The 16,042-nt window shown below is 40.4% G+C and overlaps 1 protein-coding gene and 2 long non-coding RNA genes across 3 annotated transcripts in view; 1 reads left to right on the top strand and 2 right to left on the bottom strand.

The window, feature by feature from the left end:
• Positions 1 to 14,659, top strand: part of CHIC1 (cysteine rich hydrophobic domain 1) — a 92,205-nt gene extending 77,546 nt beyond the window's left edge. Inside the window, exon 9 of the mRNA XM_081277268.1 lies at positions 14,152 to 14,659. The gene's annotated coding sequence lies outside the window, so the exon portion shown is untranslated. The remainder of the gene's footprint in view (positions 1 to 14,151) is intronic.
• Positions 1 to 16,042, bottom strand: part of LOC308639171 — a 247,633-nt gene that overhangs the window by 55,633 nt on the left and 175,958 nt on the right. The gene's annotated exons all lie outside the window — the stretch shown is intronic.
• Positions 250 to 11,101, bottom strand: LOC308638830. The gene is made up of 7 exons (XR_014019933.1): positions 6,432 to 11,101; positions 5,282 to 5,374; positions 4,443 to 4,538; positions 3,319 to 3,530; positions 2,734 to 3,055; positions 1,753 to 1,938; positions 250 to 631 (listed from the first exon to the last, which is right to left on the bottom strand). It is a non-coding gene; the product is annotated as an uncharacterized lncRNA (long non-coding RNA).

The following is a 16,042-nucleotide window of genomic DNA, read 5'->3' as shown; positions in this document are numbered from 1 at the left end:
AGTAGAGAGGACACACAAGCAAACAGAGAGTAATGCTGAAATAGAAAATCACAAACAAAGAGACACTGAGGTATACACAGGAGCGAAAAGAGAGAAAATAGCACTACAGAGGCAGAGAGGAAATATAACAAAGAGAAATGTGAGATAAGGAGCAGAATGGACACCAGAATCAGAAAAAGGTGAATTGTCCAACTTACAAAAAGGAGAGAAGGTAACAAATACCAATTGCACCAAGACAAAAAGACAAATACATAGTGCACCAAGACAAAAAGCAAGGTAGGCACAATAAGAAAAGGGCAAAAAAGCACAAAGCATATTACCTCAAAGAGGAAAAAAGGAAGAAAAGAAAGAAAGAAAGATAGATAGATAGATAGATAGATAGATAGATCTAAGAGAGCGAAGAGCAATAGCAAGCAAACAAAAACTAGAGAGATCCACACTTAGGAACAAAAAGAGAAAGTGAGACAAGGCACACACAGAAGAAATTAGCAAGAGAAACATGGAGCTGATTCAGACACTACTCGAGTTAGAGAAGAAAGAGCAAGGAAGAAATAGACAAGCAAAGAAATGCACACTTAGGAGCGAAAGAGATAAACAAAGGCAGACCATCACAGGAGGAGACTAAGAAGGACTAGAGACGAGACACAGCGAGGGACACAAGAGGCACAAAATTAAAAAAAAAAAAAAAAAAAGGAAAGGTGCCGTTAATTATGAAAAGCAATTCTTTGTACCAGTGCTACTTATATTACTACTAACAATAATAATAAGTCTGTTAGCTTAAGGATTTCTTACATAGAACCAAAACATGCCAATTCTGCCTGCCCACAGAGTGCTAGTGGTCACTTAAAAGGAATCTGTGAAACTATTGGCATTAATTTTCATTTGCCGTCGGCCCGTCATTGTACTCTAAGTACTTCACATTCATAATTTCTTTAACCCTGGCAAACAGAGAAATCTAATCAAAGACTCTCATTTGCCAGTGGTCATACTCTTATTAAAGAAGTAGCAGAAAGGACTTAAACAGAAGGTCCCTTTTAACATTCTGCTACAATTAACTATTTGCTAAGATTTCCCTAAGAACTAAAGAAGATGTCACAGATGAGTGAATATTTTCATAAAGGGCCCTTGGATAGCGCAAAATCCTTTCATTTTATAGCTTCACCTTTCCCCATCCATTTAGAAAACAGACTTCTCATATCCTTCACAATGACAATAGATACTTCCAAATCTGTCTTTCTTTTATTTTTTTTTCTTTTCCTTTGGTATTAGGGATTGAACCCAGGGATGCTTAATCACTGAGCTACATTGCCTTTTTGTTTTGAGACAAGGTCTCCTTTAGTTGGTGAGGCTGGCTTACAACTTAAGATTCTCCTGCCTCAGCCTCCAGGGCCACTGGGCTTATAGGTGTGGGACACTGCACCTTACCCAGGTTTCTCTTTACACTAAATCTTAACTCAGATTCTCTCCCAAATGGAGATGAGAAAGGGCCAGGCTTTCGTCAGAAAGCATTACCTGTCTTTTAGGCTTTCAATATTTAAACCTTTAAGAATGGCAGAACACCTGAACATTGAAGATATACAATAAGGCAAGTAGAGGCTAAATCCCCCTCTGTGATCCAACTGGTAAGTAGTTAACAAGTGAATTCAGTTGGTAATATAGGACACTGGTCATCTTCCCATCTCAAGATTCGGCCCTGTTTCCATCCAATATTAATTCCCTGCAAACAGCCGTTCATTCTGGGGTAATACTTACAGGATTGCAACCCCAACAGCTTACTTAATTCTGCTATTCTGAAATGCTAGTGTCAGGCATGTTGATCTTCAGGTAGAAAACTTGGCTCCTTTTGATGTGTTCTCATTTCTTAATCCTGATGATGATCCAGCTCTCTGTACTGCTTTTGGGAAGGATAATGGTTTGTCAGATATTATCAATAGAGAGCTTAAAAAAAAAAGAGAGAGAGAGAAAGAGACCATGTAAATGTCATAGAAGAAGCATAACTGTGCTACAGTTATGGAAGATTCATATTTGTGAACTATAAAAAATGTATTCACAGAGTTTAGAAACTCATGAAGTTTAAGCTTTTAGGCCCTTTAGGACAAAACTAATACAGAAGAGGAAATGGGAAAACGTCTTGTCCACCATCACTTTATGAGCCATTGGAGACACTATCATTAGTCATAGCCTTGTCTCTTTAGTTGAAGATTAGAATCCTATTTAGAATGAGAATCAGCTAGGAAGGTGTCCCTTCCAATGATTCATAACCAAGATCACAAAAAGATAGAGATAAAAACAGAATAGGGTCTAAAAATTGAAGGGCCAAATTAGTTGTATTAAAGTATCTTGGCTCAGGACTACCAATACAAAGCAATAGAGCAATATTTCAAAAACTCATGACATTGATCTCTGAGATAAAGGTGAGTCACTCTGGGACTCACACTCTCCCAATAAAAAAGATTAGTATAGGGTACTAGCCCTAAGGATTCTGAGTGTAATAGATCTTCCTAGGCTTTCCAACAAGTTGCAGTAACTTTCTCTATTTCTAAATCCTTGGGTTTTTCTACTCAATTATAACATTTCAAGGGCTCCTTCCATGAAAACATCTCATTGAATTTATAGGGTACCCACTCTTTATGAATAATGCTGGACAACGCCTTTACCATTAGGATTACTATACTGAATAGTGACCTTCATTTCCCAACCCTTCCCCTTAAACCTTCCCATCCATCTACTGACCTAGAGAGTGTAGGGTCCTGGTTCTGTAGATGCTGCCCAATGTGAGATAACCCTATACCATTTTTGGTCAGATTTCCAGTTGTACTTATTAGTCTTCTGCCAATCCGCATGCATGGCATACAGAGATACAGTTCTCTTTTATCTTCTCAAACCGCTGATTGTGTGTTACATCCCATGGATATCCCAAGGCATCTTGAAGTCTGTGAATGTCTGGCACAGTTCCCCTGTAAAGCTTCAAAGGAGATTTTGGGGACCACATGGAACAGAATGATTTGCTTAGGAGATCAGTGTTGTTGCAGTGGTAGTTGTTGTCCATGTTCTCCTAAAAGAAAGACCAATTTGAAAATTTAGTTGTAGGCCTCTTCCACATCCTGCAGTTCTATCCTAAACTGGTTCATGCAGCATGGTAACTTCTTCACCTCATTATTTTCACCAATCTGACACACTGTTGCCTTCCGGGTTAGTTAGGAAGCTGTTCGTACCAAAGCAGGAAAATGAATACAATTTCTGTGAAAAGCTAACTTCACTGTTTTTGAGAAAAACAAGATCAAAATTAAGAATATTATGCTTTGAGGGATAGCTTACCCATCTTGATGTGTGGTGGTTGTCTTTGAGTATTCACTCTCCTATCTGGACCCAGGAAGAATCTTAGTAAAATCTCCTGACCCAGGGTTGTTGCCCAGTGGCAGTGAGCTTTTCCCCTGGAGGATCCTCATGCCCCATCTCCACCTGGGGATCGTCAAAGGGAAAAGGTCACTAACACTGCAAAGCAACAAGCCTGTTCTTCTGAGGAACATCTAGAGAAGAAAAGGAAAAAAAGAAATTATTAAAATCAAGTAGACTGAGAAAGTCTGTCCTGATTGGTAACTAGCAACTGAGTTAAATCATGTCTACCCTTTTCTTTGTACAGGTTGAAGGATGAACACTTCTAGCTGTTTAGAGCTCTTTACCTCCCTGGGTTGATCAGTCTAGTAGCATGAGAATTGTTTTATTCATCCCAACACTGTTCTGCATACTTCCCCTCATTTCCAAGAGCAATCTAGAGCTGAATAATTATCAAATTCACAGAGTCTGCTTTATTCTCCAGTGTCTACTAATGAGCAATCCTCTGGAATGTGAGTGGTAAATGCTCTTGTTTGTGTTCTCATTGGAAATATAATGGAGGTCAAGAAATTTAAAAGTTGAAACCAATGGAAGGAGAAGCCAAGGCTTTCTCAACCAAGAGATGAAGCCACTTAGATAAGGCACTATTGTTAAGATTGAGTAACCCTCACCTATCAAAGTGCCTGCCTGTCTTCCAGCTTTGCAATGTTCACCTCTTTTAAGAAACTTCCAACTTCTTAAAAGGAGGGTGTGGCAGTGACAAGGGAATCAAATAGGCCTGCTAAGGAACAGATCTGATACAGATAAAATTGATCCTATTCATAGGCAACTCCTGAGAATTTAACAGATTGGCCCAAAGGAAGATGGGAATTTAAAAGACTTTTAATAATAATTTAATTTTAATAATAATTTAAAAGCCTTTTAATCTGAAGGCAGCTACTTCATTGGCCAACTAGGAGCTGATGAAAAGTGGCTCCTGTTCTGTTTTTTATACAAAGAGCTGCAGAAAGTGAAAGCCCTTAAAGCCGAAGCAGAAATCTACCAATGATAAATTCCCCTAACTACCTTTTTCTTCTGGTGGCCTGCAAGCTCTCTGCCCAGGTTACCTGGAGCTTGTCCAGACTCTCAAAAGGGAAGGTCTGCTGAATGTGTAGCTTCTTTCAGCTGCTTGCAGTCCTCAAATCTCACATGCTCTGAATGTCCTTGAGAAGAAAGAAAGGGCTCAGTAGGCTACCAAAACTGGTTTTAAATAAAAATTGCAGGGGTTGGGGGACTAGGAAGTATAACATGAAGCATTAGACAGACCTATCTGTACTTTCTAGTACCCCACTAATGAGTGTAGGATTAATGGATCCCAGCTGAAATTAATTTATGCACTATGTATTTATGGTTTCTGGAAGGAAACAAATACTGGTTTCCTCCCATATTCTGACTCTCTCCCTCACTGCAGTACAACTAGTAGGTTATTATTAGCACTATCATGTCTAAAATACCTTGCTATTTTGTTGGGTTGCCAATGTAGTACGGCTTGAGCATCAAAGCCCCCTAGTTTTGTTTGTTACTATAGTAATGACATAGTTCAGGACCATTCCCTTCCCCCTAAGGGGGAATGTGAGGCCAGAGAAAGTGGTTACATTCTGGAACTGGTACAGAATAAACATTTCACTAGGGTTCAATATTCATTGATGAGAATTTTGAGACTCCTCTGTCATCTTCTATGCTCTACAGAACTTCCATAATGATTTGCTCATTTGTGCCTTCTCTTTGGTTTTGTTGTTCATTCCAGTGCTTGGCACAATGAATATCTATTAAAATAAAACAAGGATTATCTCAATATTGAGAATGGCTACATTTTTAGAACATCCCTTCTTATAGTTGCTAGAGATTTTTCTTAGGGGCAGAGATTATTTCAAGCAATGAATTGGAATACAACTCCAAGATTTACCTTTCGATGCTCTCTAGCAGTCATCAGTGTGGCCATATAAAAGGTGTTATTCTTCCTCTTGAGTCATGTACAGAACCAGCTCCAAATTCATTCCTTTGAAACAAATTCCACTGATAGTTATAATTATACATTGATAATGATAATTTGATTATTTCCAGAGCTGAATGAAAAATATTTCATAAGCCTAGACCAGTGTTTCTCAAATTGGGGTGATAAGAACTCTGGGGTTTGTGGCTATATTCTTTTTTAGCGGGGGTTGTGGCTCTATTCTCATGGATCCCCAAGTTCTATATGAGTTGTATGAAACATGTTTTTAATAACGGTAACTTGAAATATGAAAACATGTTTACATTTTAAGGAACTTTTCTTAAGTCAGTGTTCCATCAAACACATTCTTTAGGATTTCAGGAAATTTTGCTCCTTTAAGGGCAGGGTGGGCAAGGTTTCCTCATCTAGTACACAAGAACATGACAAGCATAATCATCCACATAAAAGCCCACAAATAGGGGCATTAAACACCCCCACTGTACTGCAAAGGGGTCTAAGAGTAAGATCTTATTCATATGGGATGAGCCACATACTGTTTGTACATTAAAGTCAAAGAGGCAGTTATTACAAATATGTACACCTTGACTGTTCAAATATAGGGATCTTCTGCAGTGGGCACTCCCTGCTGAAAGGGAATGGCAGAAACTTCCAGAGTGGCTTCCTGCTCTAGTACATGGTATTTCTTTCTGAAGCATGGCTTTAGTGTGAGAAACAATGGCAGAGACCATGTTTTAAAAAAAAAAAATCAAGACTATTTTATTATTTACTTACTTATCTGTATGTGTGTGTGTGTGTGTGTATGTATGTTATCCCCAGTCAGCCAATGTTATTAGGATGGGTGGATGGAGCTCACACACCACAAAAAAAAAAAAAAAAAATCAAATTTTATGTGAAAGAATATATTTTCATTGTGTATAAAGATATATATATATATATATATATATATATATATATACACACACACACACACACATACATACAAGGTGACTTGAGAAGTAGAAAAGAGGCTTATTAGACACTGACTTTTCTATAGGGTAGCATTTAAGAGAAAGAAAACAGAATAGGGAAATTATTATTTTAATAGCTACAAAGCAGTACTTACAGTATTGTAAACAGCCAGAATCTCTTCTTACAGCTGTCCAAAGAGGTGGTAGTGCAAACTGCATTCACATGGGCAGATCTTTTGACATCCTTCTCAGAGTAATAGTATTCTTTATCAGTGACTAGGAGGAACTGCTGTTGTGATGACTAGTTATTTGCTTCAGAAGTTTCATATTAATATATTTAGTCACCACTCTGTATACTAGAGGCTGGGATATTGTTTTTACTAGGCAGCCATCTCACTGTTGAAGTTTATGCTCAGAAAAATGATTAGATCTTGGCTTATTTTTCTTGTAAGATGGGGAAACAGGGTCCCTCATTTCTAAGATAAGTCCTCACTCTAGGGTGCTTTTTCAAACTACTTTTAATTACTAGCAGAATTAAACAGTGCATTTTATATAATAATCTAATGAGGTGGCCTTTAATTTTCAAAAGCTCCTCAGCACATGTCCTCTTATTTAATCCTTCTATGGCAATCCTGAGCTGGTGCTCAAGATGAAGAAATTTAAGAATTAGAAGGCTTAGGTAGTTTTCGTAAAAGTGCATGGTGCTAAAGCCCAAAGATTGGCTTTAAAATGGTAGTAAGAAAGATACTGGTCTTAAGAGTTGTATTCTGGTACTCCTTTTTAAATACTAAAATAGCAAGAGTCAAAGTGGTCTGTCCACAGACTCATCACTCTGAGTAAAATGAGAGACACTGATCTTTGGGTACATAGTATAAGTGGATTAAGGGCCAGGTAATCAATTCCACCTTGCAATTCCAAATGTCTGTCTTTAAATTTTTTTTTTTAAGAAAATTAACAGCAACTTTCTGATCATATCTTGGCAATTAGCATTGTACAACTGCCACATAAAAAAGAGAATATGGGTGTTGTTGGGGTTTTTTGTTGTTGTTGTTGTTGTTTTCTGGTTTGTTTGCTTTCTTTTGCAATGCTGGGGATTGAACCCCAGGAGTACTCTACCACTGAGCTACATCCCAGCCCTTTTTATTGATTTTTTTTTTTTTATTCTGAAATAGGGTCTCACTAAGTTGTCCAGGCTGGCCTGGAATTTTCAATCTTCCTGCCTCAGCCTCTTGTATCGCTGGGATTACAGGCATATGCCACTGCTCCCAGCAAGGAGATTTATTAACCAGGAAATTTGCTCTGGAAGGAAGAATGTAGAGCAATGTTAATCTTCCTTCCTAGGGAGACAATTTTCAATTATTACTATATAATGAAAACCCTATATCAAGGGTGGCAATCCAGCTCCCTGAGCCTGATTTGCCTTGAATATTTTACACAGTAAAGAAGTAACAAAGATGGGCAGGAGGGGTTCTTATCCCCAGAATGCGCCCATAATTGGAATTGTGATAATTAACAAATGCCAGGGCTGGGGGAGGTGAAGGCTCATCCACCTAGTTCAGGCCTGATTTTAATAGTTAGTGCTGCACAAATGTATCAAATGGTAGCAAGATCTTGGACTGATGGGGAGAAAATTGGGACAATCAGTCCTGTGTTCTTTAAGGACACAGAAGGGGCTATGGATAATTAGCACTACTCAGAAGCAATGCAAAGGAAGTGGGAGGGGTCCGAGTCTAATGGGCAGGACCAAGGAAATTGCAACTAAAGTGGGTAGGCCAAGGACATCTGGGATTGTTAAGAGAGAGGGCCTTGCCCAGTCAACATTACTCAGTAAAGAAGTGAATGGGGCAGAGGAGGGTAATGGGGAGAAAGGGAGCACAATCTTATCTAACTGGACTGTGAGCATTAGTAGTCCATAAGATGGGTCTAGGGGCAGACAGGAGGCGGGGCTTGTATGAAGAATAAGTCCATGGTTACTTGGGATTTCATGTTTTAAGGTAAAAGGAGTGGAAGTATGGGCCAGTCACTGTTTGATGTACAAGTACATGGCATACTGTAATGTTTATACTTTATTATGCTATGGGTCACTGGGGTCAGGGTGCTTGCTTAACAAGGCCAGGGAGGAAATATAACTAGTGATGATTGCCATTGTGCTTCTTAACAGTCCCCAGATAAGTTTCAGGGAAGGAAAAAAAAAACATTAATAATTTCCATTGTGCCCATAACAGTCTCAGTAGACATTTTGGGTGGTCAGCAGCCCCTGCAGTAATGCAAATGGGGTGTAAGAACATAGGATTCTACCCGTGTATAATTGCAAATATTCACATTGAAGGTCCAGAGGACCTTAGTTGGTCAGCACCACTGATGTATATATGGTGCAGTGGTCTTACCTAATGATCAGTACTTTCTCTATTATTATTATTGTTTTTGTTATCATTGCACATTAATTATGCAAGACTTGGTTATGAATAGTATGCCTCAGCAGCAATCAGAACGTAGTAATAAGAACTTAAGGTCCTTTCTACTACACAGGTCCACAAACAGACATAATTATGTACGTTAATATTTGCAAGAGAAGAGCTCATTCATAGTAAATGTCTCCCTGATGCAAAGGGGATATGAGGAGATGAAATCCTAGTATTAACATACGCTGAGGTCCAAATGAAGTGGGACTGAATAAAAGTATCTCTCTGCTCTAAAGCAAGGAGAGCTCAAGGGTTCTACATAAGACGTGCATAGATAGAGCATTTTCTTTGTGCATGGGAAGTAGTGGATACTTGCTTTGGGCTAAAAGTGCCAAGGAAGTAGGTGGGATCCCTTTCTAGTGCACAGAACAGTAGCAAATGCAATTATACATATTAAAGGTCCAAAAGAAAAGGACCTTGCTTGATCAGCAGGCCCTTCTGTACTGCAAAGGATAGGTAAATGGGTATGATCTTAGTCTATAAAGACAAAAAATAAAATTCAATTACGTTTATTAATAGTCCACTAGGAGGCGCAGTGGAGTATCCCCTGAAAAAGAGCAAAGGGAGTACAATGATCCTAGATGTAATAGGGTTGTGGACAACTGCATGTATGCCCATTAACTGTCCAGGTGTAGAGGTCTTAAGCAGTGGGCATCACTTATTAAAAGGCCGAGAAGTCAGAGGTTGAGGTATCCTTCTCTAGTGCCCAAGAACGCAGTAAAATGCAATTCTGTGTATTAACAGTCCAAGAAAGGAGACCCAGAGGTCACAAACTTTGGTATATGCAAATTGATGGTATAAGAGTAAGACCTTTGTTAAATATGATGAACCATGCCACAATTATGTATATTAATGCCCAAGGGACGTAGTTGTGATAAATCAAAACTACATACTTTACACAAAGATTTTAAAGTAATAGACACTCCCTCCTGATAAGCAAAGAGACTGAGGGGAAGACTGTCCAGTAACATGTGGAAGCCAGAAGAAGCCTCAGTGATCAGTACTACTACTGTACTGCAAGAGGGTCTGAGAGTAGGATCTTATTCAAATGGGATGATCCAAGTGCAGTTATGCACATTAATGTCAAAGGTGCAGGACTGGTTAGTATAATTGTGCACCTTGATTCTCCACATTTAAGGGTATTATGGAGTGGCCACTCCCTGTTAGCAGGAAAAGGCAGATGGAAGGGAAAGGAGGAATAGGGCAGGGAAGGTAAGGTTGGTTCCCTTGTGTAATTCACAGGAATCTAGCCAAGTATAAACACTCACAAAACAGGCCAAGAATAAAGGCCTTGGAAATCAGCACCCCTGCCCTATGACAAAAAGTGCCTGAGAGTAGAATATTCTTTATACCTTTATTTATTGTGTGGTGCTGAGGATTGAACCTAGTGCCTCACATGTGCTATATAGCACTGTGCCACTGAGCTATACGCCCAGCCCAACAGAGTAGGAACTGTTGGGAGAAGGCTTGTCTGGGACACAGAAACCCAGAGAAATGTCACCCATATAACAGGCCAAGAATAGGGGCCTTAGAGACCAGCACCCATTGCTGTATTGCAAAAGGCATCTGAGAGTACGATCTTATTCAAATAGATAAACCAAGTGTAGTTATATTCATGGTTCAGGTGCATGGTTTGGTTATTACAATTATACACCTTGACTGTCCAAATACAAGGATTTTTATGGAGTGATCTTCACAAGTGGAAGGAAGATAGAAATTGGGGGAAGGCTTGTCTGGGATACAGAAACCCAGAAAATATCATCACCCATATAACAGGCCAAGGCCCTATATAACAGGCCAAGGCCATATAGGTGCCTTAGAGATCAGCACCCCTTGATTTACTGCAAAAGGGGTCTGAGAGTAGGATCTTATTCAAATGGGATGAACCACATGGAGTTATGCACCTTAATGTCAAAGGTGCATGACTGGTTAGTATAGTTGTGCACCCTGACTGTGCAAATATAAAAATCTTAGGGAGTAGTCATTTCTACTGGAAGGGAAAGGAGGAGGGAGAAGGGCAGAGTGGGGAAGGTTTCCTCATCTACTACACAAGAACATGGACAAGCATAATCATCCACATAAAAGCCCACAAATAGGGGCATTAAACACCCCCACTGTACTGCAAAGGGGTCTAAGAGTAAGATCTTATTCATATGGGATGAGCCACATACTGTTTGTACATTAAAGTCAAAGAGGCAGTTATTACAAATATGTACACCTTGACTGTTCAAATATAGGGATCTTCTGCAGTGGGCACTCCCTGCTGAAAGGGAATGGCAGAAACTTCCTGAGTGGCTTCCTGCTCTAGTCCATAGAAACCTGGACAAATCCAGTTATGCATACCAGCAGGCCACAAAATGGAGCCTTAATGGCCAACACCACTGCTGTACTTAAAAGAAAGTATAAAAGGGGAGGATCCTAAGGCAATTTTCATTATGTACATTAATAGTTTTTGAAAATGGTCCTCAAGTGAACAGTACCTTATGCAGTAAGCCAAAGAAGGTGTGAAGGGTCACAGAAAGAAAGCTAACTTGTAGGACCATATACATATATCTATAGTCTCAGGACAAGGGCTTTATGTTGGTCAGCACTCTGATCCAAAAGGCACAGTTTTGGACATCTGGGAATGTGTACAGAACAACGAAGACTGTACACATTAACTGTGCTAGTTTAAGGGTCTTACATAGTAGGCACCTCCAGCTACAATGTAAATAGTATGTGGGGTCTTTACCTGGTGCATATTACTGGAGAAAAATTATGTATGAACATTTAATAGAGTAAATCTTGGCTACTTAGAAGCCTCCCCACATTGATGCCTTGAAGCAAAGAAATGGAATCTTACTCTAACATTGTAGGCATAGAATACTGTTAATTATGCACATTTTAAGTAGTATAAAAGCACTCCCTGCTGTTATGCCAAGGAGGGAGGTATAATTGAATAGGGCCCTAGGGCAGTTTTGCTCTTTCATATTCTAACAGAAAGACTTCTGGTGCTCACAGCCCCTGCTATATAATAAATCCCAGAAGTCCAGACTTTAGCTTACTGGGACAGACCAGGATCAACTGGAAATAAATTAGCAGTCCCAAGAAAAGGATCCTTCCATTCCTTGCTTTAAATATAAAGGAAGTGAGGAATTAAAGGGTGGGACCATTAGCATTGGAATTTTGCCTATTCATAGTCCTGGGTAAGGTAAAAAATTAACAAGTGACTTTGATCAGAAAGATATAATTGTGGTCAGTTACCATGGTTCACATTGTCTATTCTAATGCAAAGGTCTCAAGTTAAGGTAGGTCTTCCACTGCTGAATTCCAGAAATTTTCTCCGTGCACAGGAAGAGGGGAAAACCCATTCACATATATTAACTGTACAAAGGAAAGGGCCTTACTAGCTCCACTCTCTGCCCCAGTGCTAATAGGGTGTGAGAAGATGGAATCTTTAGTTTATGGAACCACAATTTTAATTGTGCACTTTGTCAGTCCAAAGTCGCCCCTGCAGTAATGCAGAGGGAGCCTGAGAGGATGGGATCCCAAATTTACAGAAAACTGCAGTTTTGTATAATAGTTTCAGAAGGAGCTTTAGGTAATCAGCACCCTCTTTATTTAAGCAAAGATCTTAATATCAAAGATTTTGTTATAATCAACTAGGATTGTGCACATAAACTGTCCTAGTACAGAGGTCTTGAGTAGTAAGAATCCCCTGCTGAAATAAAGGGAGTAGACAGAGCTAGTGCTCAAATGTAGTGATGGACATCATGGATGAAGTGAAGAGCACTGGAGGTGAACAGCACATGTTACAGTGTACAAGGAGGACACAGTGGCCCTTTCCAGTGGACAAGGCTCTGGAAAACTACAGCTGTGTAAATTAATTAACTACGAAATAGCTGCGCTTTTAATAATCTGCTCTTTCTAGCAGTATCCCAGAAAATCGAATGGGATGGGAATCCACTTTCATTGTGCTAGACCCCAGATAGAGTGTTACTCCTCAGCAGTAATGGCATCAAGAGGGGACATCTTAAACAAATATATAGGAGCAGAGGCAATGATGGTTTTATGTATCTTACTGATCAATGCAGCAATGAAAAGAGTATAGGTGGCTGTTTTAGGTAGGACCAAGAACAATTATGACCGTACCCATTAATATTCCAAGGAAAGGTAGTTTGAGAATGAGACTGTGACTACTGGGGCAATCTCAACAATAGTTTCTCCTTCCTTAACATAGGGGGCTGAGAAGATGAGGAGTAACTTCAATTATGGGCAATCATTCTCTGATATGAAGCTCTTGATTAATTAATTAACATTTCCCATCTTTATAGGGTCAGGGACTCGTTGTTATGGGACCCGTGGACAAAGGGGACTGGGTGCACCAAGTTTGTGACAGGGGCAGTCAGCACTGAAAATGAATACTGCTAGGGGTAGAGGGTCTCAGTCTTAACAAAATGAACAATGGCGCACCCAGCTCAATCCATGAAGATGGAGGTTGCTTTACGGCAGAAACTGGGCTGGGGTTGGGAGATGGAGGTGCTGAGACAGGGGCAGGGGCTGGGCCTGGGGGATGGATGGGGCTGGTGGATGGGGCTGGGGGCTGGGCCTGGGGGGGTTGGATGGGGCTAGGGGCTGGGCCTGGGGGGAAGGGGGCTGGGGCTGGGGCTGGGGCAGGGGCAGGGGCGGGGCTGGGGCTGGGGCTGGACAGGGGCTGTGGGGGGTCCAGCCGGAAGGGACTAGGGAGATATGGGGGTCAGGCCGGAAGGGAGTTGGGAGATTTGGGGGTTGGGACTTCCTCAGGGCCAGAACTGGGGCGGGGCCTGGGGCTGTATATAGGTTGGGGTTGCGGCGGCCTCGCACCAGTCTGCCCGCCAGCTCACGGGCTCGCCAGTTCGCGAGCTCTGTTAAGTGGCAGTGGCAATAGGGTAGGACTAGGTATAGCTGGCAGCAGGATGGGGACGAGTTGGGTCAGCAGAAAACCATAGAAGATGGATATGTGGGCATTAATACTCCAATTTTCTGCCAGATAGTTATTAATTAGTGCAGCATCATGAATGGGAAGAATCAAGGCCTGTCCTAGTGTAGACCTTCTTTTTTGTTTATTTTTTTAAAACTTTTTATTTATTTCACCTGCTTCTGAGATTTGGAAACAGAGGGCCGGAAACTGAGGGCCCAGGGCGGGGCCCCGGAGCCTTGAGGAGCCTTGCGGAGCTTTGCAAGCAGAGCTTCAAGAGCGCCTGCCCTGCCTGCCAAGAGCAGATCGCCAAGTAGTCTAGCCACGTGCAAGGCATACTGTGCTGGGGGGAGCGTGCTACCGCTGAGCCCAGGAGAACAAGAGCAAATACTCCTTTTTTTTTTTTTTTTTACTTTTTTACCATTCTTTCTTTCTTAGAAAAACAGCAAATTAAAATCTGACTTTGAATGTTTTTAGGAAATTATGATATGAGAACCTGCAAACTCTGAAGAACCTACAATGAAAACTCATTAAACGTAAGTAAAATGAAATCTACAAATGAAGCCTCTAAATACTCACTTGTTTTAACTTTTTAAGTTTTTTACTATTCCTGTCCAATGCAACAGATTTTAGGGAAGGAGTTTTTAAGCTATTGTTTTAAAAAAACAAATTTTTAAAATGCCAAATAATGTGACTAAAATAAAATCTACAAATGCAGACTCTAAATACTCACTTGTATTAACTTTTTAAGTTTTTTACTATTCCTGTCCAATGCAACAGTTTTAAGGGAAGGAGTTTTTAAGTTATTGTTTTAAAAAAACATTTTTAAAATGCCAAATAATGTGACTAAAATGAAATGTACAAATGAAGCCTCTAAATAATCACTTGCTTTAACTTTTTAAGTTTTTTACTATTCCTGTCCAATGTGACAGATTTAAGGGAAGGAGTTTTTAAGCTATTGTTTTTAAAAAAAAAAAACAGCAAATTTTTTAAATGCTAAATAATCTGACTAAAATGAAATCTACAAGTGAAGTCTTAGTTTATAAGCTATTGTTTAAAAAAAAAAGAAAACAGCAAATATTTTAAATGCCAAATAATCTGACTTTGAATCTCTTTCGGAAAGTATGATAGGAGAACCTGCAAACTCTGAAGAACCTAGAATGAAAACTCATTAAAGCTAAGTAAAATGAAATCTACAGATGAAGCCTCTAAATACTCACTTCTTATTTAAATTCAAACACTAGCAAGCCACACAGACTTCTCACTGAAATCAAAATCTGACCCCAGCATTAGCCATGAGGTAGTGTTCCTGTTGAGGAATGCAGGGGTTTCTCTTCCAACACTTGTTGCTCAATGACCATCTAAGATCCATTTTGGTCCTTGACCTTGTCCACACCAGACAAACCTGGCCACAGTGCAGGTTAGACCAGTGGCCAAGGAGTAGATTAGTCTTTGGCCATCACAATAAAACAGGAATTCATCCTGCCCATCCTGATTTCTTTCCGATACTTCAAGGAGCCATGCTGAAATGGAGCCAAAGAGCATAAGTGTAGAGAGACACACATAAGGTAAGTGTCCTTGAAAGGTCCACCAGCACAGCCTTTCCAATTCTTTTGCCCAAGTCTAATTCAATCATATGCTTCAATTGGCTGTGTGCAATTCAATTCCACTTGCATTTCCAATTGGTTAGGTCCTGGAGCAATCCAGCACTGCCAAACCATTTTTCTCTCTGGCAGCATAAGGAAGCAAAGCCATCTTAATGCAGCAGGACCACCTCTGCAAAAACCACTTTAGATTGTATCAACCAAAACCCTGCCATGTCAACAATGTAACAAACTCCCTGTTAGCAACCAGGTAAGCCCCTGCAGCAAAATCCACCCTGAAATCCACATGACAAAAACAAAACCGGAAGTACTTTTATACTTTTGCAGAGGCTTTTTTGGAACAGCAAAATGAATCACCACCTTGCTACTTCAGAACAAAGACTTGCCACGTCATGTGGCCTTCCCGCCACTTGAAAAAAGTGGATCCGCCATTTTGTGCAGTTCAAGAAGGCAAAGCCAAGCTACACAATGCAGCAATTTTCAAATCCGCCATTTTGAGCCCTGCCCCAGCTTTCTCGCCCTCCACTTTCACCTACAGAACGGTCGAGCACCAAAATCTTTATACCTCATGCAAAGCACATGACTGTCGCTCTGCAGGGGGGTCGGGTGGGGCATCCATTCTGCCTCCATGTATATTTAGCACAATTGACGCGACCTCAGCCCACACATGCAGCGAGGCCAACATGGCGCCCACAGCCAGCATGCCCGCATGCCCGCTCAAAGTTCGGCTCACACACCAACACAACCGGATCATTCAGGTACTG

Source organism: Spermophilus citellus (assembly GCF_964194105.1).
Source record: "Spermophilus citellus genome assembly, chromosome: X".
NCBI classification, from domain to species: Eukaryota; Metazoa; Chordata; class Mammalia; order Rodentia; family Sciuridae; genus Spermophilus; species Spermophilus citellus.
The sequence above is the reverse complement of the archived record's forward strand: the minus strand, read 5'-3'. Positions and strand labels throughout refer to the sequence as shown.